The 13,422-nt window shown below is 30.4% G+C and overlaps 1 protein-coding gene and 1 long non-coding RNA gene across 2 annotated transcripts in view; one reads left to right on the top strand and one right to left on the bottom strand.

The window, feature by feature from the left end:
* Positions 1–13,412, bottom strand: part of LOC146994978 (uncharacterized) — a 36,292-nt gene extending 22,880 nt beyond the window's left edge. Inside the window, exon 1 of the long non-coding RNA XR_015043677.1 lies at positions 13,286–13,412. This is a non-coding gene — a long non-coding RNA (uncharacterized LOC146994978). The remainder of the gene's footprint in view (positions 1–13,285) is intronic.
* LOC118192872 (uncharacterized) overlaps positions 1–13,422 on the top strand; it is a 408,484-nt gene that overhangs the window by 61,930 nt on the left and 333,132 nt on the right. The gene's annotated exons all lie outside the window — the stretch shown is intronic.

Genomic DNA, 13,422 nt, shown 5'->3' on the forward strand with positions numbered 1-13,422 from the left:
TGTTTTAATAAATGGTATAATAACTGGTACAAGCTTAGTTTTAATAACTGGTACAAGCTTAGTTGCACCCATTTATGGACGTCACTTAGCTTCGCCTTCGCAACTTTGTTTATGCAACGTATTCTGAGACTTTACTGTGAAAATCAGCAAACAGTGGGCTAAAGCACATTTTCACCATGATAGTTTATCGGTTTAGGTTTTAGGTTTATTAGATTACGGCAAAGCACTCGAGGGCTATCTGCCTTAAAGGAGGGATGCCTTCGTGGAGGACGTTTTAAGGGAAACTGACTCGTATACACGTTACACATGAGAAAAACCACGAAAACGCCCATGCAGCCAGCCCGTTCGCGGGATTCGAACCTCGGACCGAACTACCAGTGTTCAGCGACGTTACCGCTCAGCCGCTGGTGATAGTTTTTCGGTTTAATCAGTTAAAGCACAATTTTTTTTCCCTCACCCGCATTTTTTTTTTTTTTTTTTTTTTTTTTAAGTCACGCGGAGTTTTCTTGTCACCATTCCGTACTGACAGATTTGTTTAAGTCCTGCAGTGTTGTTAAAAAATAAATTAAAAAAGATCCCTATCGCAATGAAGCAATTTTATGACAGCCATTAAATAGTATTTTAAAACGTTAGGTAGCATTTCTAACATTATTAACCCACTGCTTTTACATGAAAAATATTATTGATTATATTTCAGTTTGAAGTTATTCAACTTTGAAAAGCGTTAAGAGTTTCAAACACTTGACTTTCAAAAATGTAATATCACTCACTAGTGCGCTTACGAAATTATTGGGTAAATTTAACAAATCATAGTTTGAATATTAATACGTAAAGAAAGTGGGATTAAAAAGCAGCTTACCTTTTAATGGAAAGGGGAAAATGTGAAAATTGTTTTCAAAAAGAGAAGGAAGAGTAAAATTCAAAAAATATCAGCTGTGGGTTACTGTTGCCAGAATGCAAAAAGTTCATTATTCGTATAATTAATTCCTATATTATGTATTAGGTGCTTCTTTGGTAGACGGTTACACGAATTTTGGCGATTTTCCTTTGGCGAGTAATACAACTTATAGTAAACCCATTGCTGGATAAGTTATTTATGGTAACCGATACTTTGTTGTCATTTTATTTAAAAAATAATACGTTTTATTGTGCATAAGTTCCGTGTTTAAAATATTATTTATGGCTTTTAAATATTAAAAATCAATTTAATTTTGCATTTTTATTTGAAATAAAAATTTTATTGTTTATCATATTTTATGAAATTTTATGTTGTGGATGATGTAATCAATGACGTCACCTCACTTTAAAAGTAATTCGTTTTAATATGTATAAATTTAATCTATTGTTTTAAACATTATTTATGGCTGTTAAATATTAAAATACAATTTAATTTTGCATTTTTTTAAAAAATGATTTTATTATGTATGAATTTTTAAATAATTTTAGTTCTAGCCGTGATGTAATAAGCTCTCTGATTGGTTATAGAATATTTGTGCATTAACGAGCTGTAATCAGCTCCCTGATTGGTTATAGAATATTTGTGCATTAACGAGCTGTAATCAGCTCCCTGATTGGTTACTGACAATTTGTGTATTTCGGCGCCGTTTTAAAATTTAATTTATATCTTCGAAGTCCTACAAAGATGTCTTCAAAGATGTTATCTAAATTATGATTCTGATTTTTTACTGTGGTACTTATCAATAAACAACAGGTTAAACACTCAAAAAAATGTAAGTACATATTTTTCTTTTATTTTATAATTGTATACTTCAATTTTTGTTAAAAAAATTAATACACTATTTTCAGAAATTGCTGAGATAATTATTGTCCATATGTTTTAATGTTAATTATATTCTATATAACGTATTTTAAAGTATTTGAATTTAATAATATTCTAATTCTTTTAAATGTTGGTATGATGGTTTTTAATTCGATATTCAATTTCAGTAATATGTTAATCTAATTAAACGTTGGCCCAATGTTTTTATAGCGGTGTTTTTATTCTCTTCTTTGCTATGTGAAAGTAATAATAACCTTACTTTAGTATTTTATACTCATAGTAAATGTATTTATTTACACTTGGCTGCCATCTTAAAAAATGACATTTTCAACAAAAAATTAATCCATTACTTTTAACGATATTTATTTATTTTTTTTAAGTTTCGAATACTTTACTATGCGTAAAAACAGCGTTTTTCAAGATGGCTGACGTTTGTAAAAATCGCGCCAACAATTCGGCCAACGTAAATCGCCAAAAATCCGTGCAACCGTCTACCAAAGTAGCACCTTTTAAAACGTCCGGTAGTATTTCTAACATTATTACCCCACTGCTTTTACATGAAAAATATTATTGATTATATTTCAGTTTGAAGTTATTCAACTTTGAAAAGCGTTAAGAGTTTCAAACACTTGACTTTCAAAAATGTAATATCACTCACTAGTGCGCTTACGAAATTATTCAATAAATTTAACAAATCATAGTTTGAATAGTAATACGTAAAGAAAGTGGGATTAAAAAGCAGCTTACCTTTTAATGGAAAGGGGAAAATGTGAAAATTGTTTTCAAAAAGAGAAGGAAGAGTAAAATTCAAAAAATATCAGCTGTGGGTTACTGTTGCCAGAATGCAAAAAGTTCATTATTCCTATAATTAATTCCTATATTATGTATTATTATGTACTTTATTGTGAACATTTTGAAGTGTCTGGAACGTTCTGTAAGTGATTCATGATATTTGTTTTAAAATTCTTAATACTGAGCAACGTTAATTTTTTTCTTGATTATAAAAGATTGAGTGAATGTATCTGGCATCAGTAGAAAATGTTATGGTTTTGGAGTATGTTGTGATTCTGGTTAGGAAAAATGTTCTATAGTAAAGTTTCTTTTTTAATAGTTTAATTTGTAATGTTTCTTTTTTAATTAAAGTTATTTAGAAACTATAATTTAGAAATCATCAACAATAATCACCTATAAATAAATGTATTAAGGTACGTTTTTATTTTTCAAATCAATTCAACCGATGTAATTTTTATTGAAATAGTTCTAGGACTAACTATGTTTAGAGCTCCTTTATTATTTCCTTGTACGAAGTTAAAAGAAGTACTGTAATCGCAAAAAAAATTCGGTTTTCAGATTTCAACTTAAACATCCATTTTGACCATTTCCGAGTCGATATTATTATTATTAATAATATTTAATTTTTATTTTTATTATTTATTTGTTTATTTTATTTTATTTTATTTTTATTTATTTATTTATTTTTCATGACGTCTGTATGGACGTACGAAATAAAGGAATCTTTATTCCAAAACAGATCGTAAAATGGATTTTTTCGTGACGTCCGTACTTACGCACGTATGTGTGTATTTCGCATAACTCAAAACGATTAGCAATACGGGACTGCTGTAACATCCAATTGTGAACCTCTCTTTTTACTTCCTTATACGAAGTAAAAAGGAAGTATTGTAATCGCGAAAAATTTCGGGTATCATATTTCAACGAAAATATCCATTTTGACCGCTATCGAATGCAATTTAACGATGTTTTTGCGTGAGATCTGTACGTAGGGACAGAATAAAGGAATCTTTTCCCCTCAAAAAAATATAAAACTGATTTAAAATGAATTCTGAAGAGATTTTTTTTTCTTGGCGCCTGTACGTATGTCCCTATGTATCTCGCATAACTCAAAATCGAGTAGCCTCAGAAGAGAGTGGATTCGACTTAGGTAAGTTTCTTTATTCTTATATGTTTGTAAATTATGCATTTTTTGCTTTAAAAATTATTGAATTATGTTGTTCTGGTTAAGATTTTTATGCCTTTAATTAACCTGCATGCAATAATTGTGGAATTACTAACAATTTAAAAGTTTTTTAAGTGCGGCTAAGCCTAATTTTTGATTACCATAGCAGCCATATTTGTTTACATTTGAAACTTAGCAGAATAGTGGATTTGTTGCAAACTAGAGGAACTAAGCTTTGCAACAACAAAGTAACGTCTTCTTTTATTATTGCGAATTAAATTATGCTTAATTCATTCTGGAATTATCATTTAGGTTATTAGCTTGTTTTTGCATAGAAACTGTAATTTTAATTGTAAAAAATGATTTTTAATTGTTTTAACTGTACTTGGTGTTTTATGTTTTTCTATATCTTTCAAATTTTAATGAAAATATTTTGAATTTTTATGTATTTTTGCCTTGCCGCGAAGTGAAAACTGAATTAATTAGTAGCGCATGCGCATTAGGTAAGCGGCGCTGAATCGTCTGCGAAAAACTGCTTCTTTTTTATTTGTTTAATCTCTTTTATACATCGTTTTAGATTTATTTCTGGTAACTCTTCATATAAATAATTTTTATGCACTCTGAGCTATAAAATGAATGTTTGTGTGTGATTATGGCAAAGCCTCGAGGGCTATCTGCCTAAGAGGACCGATGCCTTCGTGAAGGACTTTCTAAGGGTAACTGTCTCGTATACACGTTACACATCGGGAAAACCACGGAAACGCCCATGAGTATTTTCGCACTTTAAACCTGTAAGTCACTACAGCCGTGATATTACTTGCTTCCATTGAAGTCTAATGAAAATGCTCGAGGTTTTTAGTTACTTATTGTGAGTTTTAATTAAGTTTTTTTTTTCACCCAAGTTTTATAATCTCACCTAAAGTTTAAAATGCTTTTGATTATATGATATATGTTTAAAGGTAGAGTGTGTGTGTGTGTGTGTGAGTATGGCAAAGCCTCGAGGGCTATCTGCCTAAGAGGAGGGATGCCTTCGTGGAGGATTTTCTAAGGGAAACTGGCTCGTATACACGTTACACATGGGGAAAACCACGAAAACGCCCATGCAGCCAGCCCGTTCGCGGGATTCGAACCTCGGACCGAACTACCAGTGTTCAGCGACTTTACCGCTCGGCCGCTGGTTTGCTGTTTAAAGGTAGAATTTTGGTATTTTAATTATTCAGTTTCGGTTTCAGTTGTTTTAACAAAATAGAATTTTCTTTATTTAAAGTACAGGTTCTAATTGAATTTTTTCCTTGTTTTTTCACCTAAGTTTTATAATTTCACCAAAGTTTAAAATAATTTGGATTATATAAATTTTTAAAAGTAAAATTATGATTTTTTTTCACTGAAGTATTTTAATTATGTACCTTCGGCTTCAGTGCTTTTAACAAAATAGAAATATCTTTATTTAAAGTACAAGTTCTAATTGAATTTTCTTCCTTGCTTTGGGGAAGGGCCAGAATTTTCGCTTGAACTATTATCATTAAATTAGATTGAAATGGTACATCAACTAATTCTGGATACAGAAAAGCAAGGATTTTCGTAGAAGAGAGATTTCAATTGATTTCAATGTTCCTTGCGCCTGATGAAATAGCATTGAAGTTGATTGAATTACTCTTCTGTTATGTTCTTTTTTTAAAATTTCTTTTAATGATTTTTTGGAATTGGGGTATTGATTGTTTAAAGTTTTGGTTTTTATATTTATTAAATTCTTTGTTGCCTTTATTAGGTTATTTAAAATTTATTAATTATGAATTTCAAAATTTTCGCCTTTGTGAAGCATTAGTTCTAAATATATTCTTCCAATTACAGAAGTATTTTAAATGACGAAAATATTCATGTTTTGGCAAATCCAAACTTGAAAAAATAGTTTTCGACAAATAATGAAGTCTAACATTTAATGCGGGTCACCCGGTTCCTATATTACATTTCGGAAAGTTTTGACATATTTATATTTGGGAACGTTTTGTGCTCGTTATGAAAACAATAAAAAGAAATTTAACGTGAGACAAAATTTTCCACGGATATTTTATTTCAAAATTGAAATTTTTGACGTCATTTTCAACTCACCTTGAGGGATCAGCTAATTAAGTTAGATAGAGGAAATAAGTTTAAATAAAATGCTCAAAAAATGTGTATAATTTAATAGGCGTACAAGGAAACCATGCGGTTTCCACATCGGATTTTTTTTTAATGTATTTCAGCTTAGTTTTTGTAACTGTGGATAATTTTGTTTTCAAAGTATTGATATGCGTGTGCTTTTTTGAGGAGTGAAGTTCTTCAAACTTATTAAAGATGGAAAGAAATTTAAATCTTTGACATAGTCTTATTCATGATTAACTTTATAAATATAAAAAGCAATTGAAGGAATTTATCCACCATTAAAAGAAAATGAATAGATACCTTGGCTTACCTTTCTTTTCGGATACTTGTATTTTCGAAATATATTTACATAGATTTTGTACTAAATAATATAACCCTCCCCCCCAAAAAAAGAAAGATTTTATATTACTCCCAAAAGGAGTTTTTTTAGTGTTTTTTTATGTGTTACCTTTTTGTTTATTAAATATCATGTTCTTCGCACTTAAACCACATAAAATTCAATTCAACTACAATATCACAAAATAATTAAAAACAGCATTTCTTTAGAATTTCCGATACACAGTCTCGTGCGCTGGAGATAAAAATGTCTTTTTTTTCCCTTACAGTGTTGCCATTACTCGCTTTGGAATCGTTGAATTTGTTAATGAAAAATTCGTTAAAGTTTTACAAAATTTGATTTAGATAATAAAACAAATTCGAAATTCAAAATGCGGGCTTCCAAGTGCCCATGTTCGGTTGGAGGACTACCTTATTCAAAATTTGATGGCTCTAGTTACCGTTGTTTTTTCACAATGCGGAAAACATTGATGCATTCATACATATTCTTCATTATTTAGTTTTTTTAAAATATAATACATGGCAAGAATATTTGGTGGCAACAGTTTGAAAAGTGAATCAACGCAGAAAGTGAAACGACGCAAATTGCCGTTTTAAGACTAATAGCCTTTTGGTTCTAACACCCCTTTGGGCTAGTAAATTTTAAATATTTTTAATGTATTATCTTTCCTCTATTTTAAGTCACGCTATAAATATCATCAAACTATTCCTTGTAATAAAATAATTTATTCAACAAGTGCGAATCAGTACTTACTTAATAATTCGGACACTCCAGTAGTGCTTTGTTTTAAGTAAAAGTATATCACAAGAATTATCGTCTTCATTTGGAAATTATTATTTGTGTGGATATATACTAGTTTGTATGGAAAGTTATATGAATCAAAATAAATATATAAATATTCTTAATGGAAACCTGAAAGCGTGTGCAAGAAATTTAGAATGCAAAATACGTTCAAGTTCCATCAAGATAACGATAATAAACATATTGTTCTAAATATTCGCCTTTTGGTAAATGTCCTGAAGTTATCTGCATTATTTAATATTACTGCACTTAATCCTAGGGAACGGAGCCAGTTTCCCTTAGAAAGTCCTCCACGAAAGGCATCCCTCCCTTTAGGCAGATAGCCCTCGTGTGCTTTGCCATAATTAAATACACCAACACCAACACCACCTAGGGAACGTATGTTGATTGAATTTAGCAATTCTTAAGGAGGAATAGTACAAAATCGAATATTTTTACGCGAAAAAATATTAAAATAAATGCTAAAGGACATAAAAAGTGTTATTGTAGCTAAAAGATATAAAAAAAAAAATTGGAGACCTTGTTATTTTCGTGTTGTTATTAAATATAATATTATTTATTCGAAATATCCGAATACTTACATGAGTTCATTTTCAAAACGTTTTGATAAGTTATTTTGTTTTCCCACAAAATACCAGTAACACAAGCAGATTTTTAAAACAGGTAATCAGTGGTATACGTGGGAAAAATTATTTCTCTAGTATTTAGTAACTGGCATTTGCAAATAAAACTGGAAAACTTAAATGTTCGAAAACAAATGAGATCCTTCGTGAATGGTCCTTTTTTCATTTTATTTCTCTAATACTATTTATTAATCTAATGCTGTATCTTAAATTATTAATAAAATCTCTTTACACTTGGAGGGAATATCACGTAAGGATTTTTCATTTGTTTTCGTACTATTTCTTCCCCTTAAATAAAGCAGCTAAAAAAGTAAAGCATTTGTTTTAATACTGAATAATATTATATATGATATTTATATCTGGTTGATAATAAACTCTGTGTATTTATTTGTTAAATATTGTAATTGAGTTTATTGGCTTGATAGTGCTGGATAATATGGAATACAGTTCCTTAGATTATATAAAAAATTCCGTATAATAAATGTTTCGTCAAAATGCTAAAAATTTAATTAATTTTTATTCAGCACTTATTCTTAAAATGGCCGGAAGTAATTATACGTTCTTGCCGTAACGAAACTTTAGATTTTGTTATTACAAATTTCTTACATTTGAACCTTATCGTAGGATACTCATCCCGACTGATACGAAATCAGACTTATTGTCGGTCTGATTCGGGATGTTACTGTATATTGCATTTTAAAGAAGCAGGCAAATAATGTAAGCTTATGGATTACTAATTATGGAAGTTTTATACATGAATGAGATCATACTTGTTTGCTTATCCACCAGCTGTATCCAGAAAAGTCTGATATGTAACCAGCGTATGACTTCCCGCCAATTTCATGTTTTAAGTAAAGTATCAGTTTCAGTGGATCGTTTGTAAACAGAATGTAATTGGTTGTTCCAATAAATAGAAAAGTCTGTCATACGAAATTTTCGGTTATATTTTATTAGGTATAATTGGCTAAATGTTAAAACTGGTGTTTCTAAATTTATATATCAATATAAGTCAATGTTTGTCCCTTTATTTTTTAATTAAAAATTATATTTTATTGGAAAGTCAATTAATGCTTTTTAGGTACTTGCGTGTTATTCCAACCGTCTTAGGAGAAACCGCCAAATTTCAGAATATGCTATACTCAGGCAACCATATGCATAACTGTTCATCAGACAACCCTGTCCATTATAATCCTTCAATAAAGCAACGTCGCCATTTTCGTATGCATCCTTTTTGTTGTATTCCAAGTTTCAACGTTTATAGATAAATGGTGATATTCTTTTGTCTCTAAGGAGCAACAAAGAGATACATTCGTTAGATATCTGGTGTTGACGAGTTTTGCGCGATGCCGAGACTCTGCAGTTCTCCAATTATTTTAAGCCAAAACAAGCCGCAAACAAACAAATACTTGGGGAGAAGAATACTGTAAAAAATTACCGAAGGATTTGATGATGTAGCAGTTTTAATTTTTTTAATATATCACGTAATCTTTATTTAGCAATTAAAACTTGTACTTTTAATTGCTAAAGTATATTTTCTTTTCATAACTTGATAATGTTTGCAAAACTTAGGATAAATATCGATAGTATAGGAAACATTTTTAAAAAGGCACAAAAACCACCAACTTGCACCGGATGAGTAACTTTTACCTTTTCATCTCTAAAAAATTGCGTCAGGGTAGTTGCGTTAATACGTAAGTACCCGTTTAATTAAAGAAAAGGAAGTGTTTATAATATATTTAATTCTTTGAAACGAATACCATAATTTAATTTTCTTCTGTGCTATTTCTCTTGTAGAATATAAATTCATCTTGACTTGCAGCCATATTCTCACGTTATTGAGGTATCGATAAACTTGAGGACATACAAGTGCAACAATACGCTATATTAATTGCTGCAAAACTGTTATAGGTTTACAGTTACAGGGAAAAAGTTTTGAAATTTTTTAATGGCAACACCCCCTTGTTTCTTGCGTAAATTGATCAGCGCATTGAAAAAACATACATCCTGTTGAATCGATACACGTATGCATTATTATGACCATCTTATATATAAGTTGGTAGAAGGTAGTAAAACATGCTAGTGATGGTATTCACGTTGCTTGTTGCCACCGCGGGTACTTACTTTAATTAAATTAAAGCATACGAGAGTTTCCAGGTTTAGAGAAAGATGCTTCCTGCGAGATTTTCTGAAGGATCTGACTACTAAATACTGCGCTACAAAAAATCCGAAACTAATTGCTGTCAAGCATATTTTTATCTCGAAAAGGATGCCAAATATTCCTTTAATCCTTGCAGTTTACTTACCTTCTTGAATCAAGGACATGCAAATACTTTTTTTTCTTCAAATCACTCCGTAAATATTAATTACCAAATGAGCTGTTGCGCACGTACGTTACTCTTGCTGAGCGTTCAGATTTTTTTTTTTCAAGATCTTCAACATATTGCCGATCGTTGAGATATACTTCAAATTCAGATATATTTTTAGTTGTACTCTTTAATTGAGGCTCGTTGTGAATACTGGTGGTCGGAGATTCAGTTTGAATATTCGTGGTGAAAAATTCAGGCTTTTCATACTTCCGAAGAACGACGTTGCTTTTCTATAATTAATCCGAAAAGTTGATTAAATTATAATTAAGAATTTTTAGACACAGATCTGACTTGTGAATTCGGGAATTTTCATTTCTTTTTGCATTGTTGTTATTGAGTGAGTTGTTATATTGTAAACTGTTGAAAGTGTTTTTCATTCTAAAATTAATTGACGATGGTTAGGAGGCAACTTGTCGATAGAATTTAGCAGAAATATTTACCCTATTTCCTTGCGTAATTTATCCCTTTCGTAATATGCGGGAGTCAAAGTTCTTGTATTTTTAGTTTTTCACAACGAGTTCAAAATTAGATTTCTTCACTCTGTCTGTACGGGTAGACATCTTGCAAAACAATACTCAAAATGGATTCGGGAATGGTTAAAATGGGTATTTGCATTGAAATATGATACCCGAAAATTTTCGCGATTACAATATCGTCTCTACTTATTCAAGAAGGAAGTAAAAATATTCGCTGAATTCTACTCTACTGATTCAAGAAGGAAGTAAAAATATTCGCTGAATTTTCCCCTTCCTCAGTGTATTCGAATATCTTAAAATGAATTCGTTCCACGTTGTAATTTGTTTCGTCTCATTAATAAAGACAACCCTTCGCGAACTACCTACAAAAATCACGCCGAACCTATCCCTTCTAACTGTCGAACTGTATGCCAACCTGTTACAAGAACCAACCCATCACACAAAAAGTGTGACTTTCAAGTAGGTGGCTTTTTAGCTCAAGTCGTAAATCTTGATTTATTATTTTATTTATTGTTGCAGCATTTATATTTAAAGACTACGCAATTGATTTCTGCATCGGGGGATTTTCTTTGTTACCAACGAGTTAACTTTAAGAAACATTAGAAGCGTTCGTCACTTGCATATTCATTTTGTGTCTTCTTTCCATGTAGAAGTAATGATTTACGGTTTTTCCCTTTGCGTTCAATAAGGATGCTTATTTTGCAGTTCGAAATTTTCAAAATTTCACAACGTTTTGGAATTATGGAATAAGAATATTTCGCTTCGGATCCGAAAAATATATTTTTCAATTTACAGTTTATATATTAAATTTTGAGAGAAGAATCAATGTAAAAGTAGAAGGCGTTAATTTTTGTTTCAAATAATAAACTGTTGCCAGAAATTTTAATTCCAAAACACTTGCCTTTTTATTAACTCATTATCAAAATGGTTCTAAAAGTTTTCAAAAACCTTCTGTATAATTTGAAACATCTGCCGAGCATAAAAAACGAGTATTTTAAAAACTAAGCCCATGTAGCTATTTCTTCGAACACTCTGTACACATACGTATATATATTACATATATTTGTGTGTAATAAAAAAACAAACTTAGAAGTAATGACGAGCAGAATTTTGATGGCGTAGAAGTGTTGATCCATACTGAATAGGAAATTGGAGATGAAGGCAAATTAAATCTTCATTTTTTGTTTCAACAAACATGTTGTGGCCACAATCAAGTTGGCACATTAAATGTGCCTATCCTATTACATTTTAGGTAAATTTGCAATAAGAAAAAGGAGCAGACAGGCAGCAATCCAGCTAAGCCCAAAGCGTAGGAAGCAAGTGCATTATGTTCAGGGTGAAATCTTAATTCAGACTGAGTTAGTTTAGGTTCTCAATGCATTTTGGTTGAACATTTAATACTGCTGTAAAATTACTATTGACTGCTTAAGTTTTAGTTCCATTTACATCACCAGAATTATGTAAGAGTCATCTGACATGGATTAATCTAGAAATGACGCACTGCAGAAAGAGAGGTTACTATTTTTAGAATTGAGAAAGGAAATTAACGTTGCTAATTTAATCTTTTACATATTCTTTTATTTTTCTTACATATATATAGGTATGTTTGCTTTTTTTTTTTTTTTCATTTTTCCTCATTGATTTTTCAATTAATAAGGTCTTTTTATTTAAACTTCGGTTGTTCTAGGCAGTTTTAATATGAGTATTTTCTAAAAATTTTTAAGCTATTTAACAACACTTCATTTGTTCTTGGCAGCTTTTGTTTTGAGAATTTTGGGGTATTGTTCAGGGTATTTTTAATTAAATACTTCGTTATTTCTCTGCAGCTTTCTAAATGAAACTTTGTTCTGGGTAGCTTTTTGTTTTGAGTATTATAATGTATTATATTTTTTTAAGTAAAATCTTCGTTAGTTCTCGGCAGCTTTTTATGGTTATTTTTTGAAAGCTTTTTAAAAATCTTCGTTTGTTCTCGGCAGCTTTTATGGTTATTTTTGAAAGCTTTTTTTATTAAAACTACGTTAGTTCTCTGCAGCCTTTTATTATGAGTATTTTTCTGTGTATTTTTGGACGATTTGGAAGAAAGCTAATTTAATACTCTTTCGAACCGCCCTTATTTTAGGCTTTAAATGCTGACCAAATAAAAAAATTTCATTTTGAAAAATGTTTCTTGTATTGTTCAGGGTTTCCCCTTGGTGTATATGTTTGTAATTAGTTCGTTTGGCCTTTTTAGGTTTTCTAAGCATTTTGTTTTCCCATAAAATGAATGTTTTTGTTTTTTATGTTTTTAACTTTTGTATATTATTTTTGTAGTTCTGGGGTTTCGAATACACGTGGAGAAAACGTCTGCACGTTTGACAGCCACTAAAATATTGTTTTAAAGTTAAGATTTGTACAAATATAGCGGTTTTGAGTCTCAAATGGTTCAGAGGAACGAAGCATGTATTCAGAACTCATTAATCAACTCTGATTTTAAGGCTTCAAAACACTTTCCCCTTGACAAATTCTGTTTGAAACGTTAAACAAAGGAGATTAATGCATATGTTTTGTTTATTGTTCCATTTTGTATTATTTTCAGTTTTGTGTACGTGTTTGAAGTTTTTAATTTTACATGTTCTCCTTTTGGGTTACGACTTTCAATAAGAAAAAATTGGTTAGGGCCTTCATAGGGAAGAATTTATAATCTACCATTAAAATTCCGACTTTTCCTTTAATTTTTTAAATTATATATATATACGAATATAATATTGTTGCAATGTATTATATAGGTGTAAGCCAATAACATAAATAATGATTAGCGACTTACCTCTAAAATGCTACCGCTTGCTGTGTCCGTTGAGATAGGGAATATGAAAAGGTAGCGAATGACTGCATTTGATGCATTTTTTAAGTGACATCATCTCCTGCTAAGCCGGAGAAAATAAGTTAAATTTTTTTATTATT

This window comes from Stegodyphus dumicola, chromosome 10 (genome assembly GCF_044657685.1).
Source record: "Stegodyphus dumicola isolate Sdum_Otavi_A_Nest chromosome 10, ASM4465768v1".
Classification (NCBI taxonomy): Eukaryota; Metazoa; Arthropoda; class Arachnida; order Araneae; family Eresidae; genus Stegodyphus; species Stegodyphus dumicola.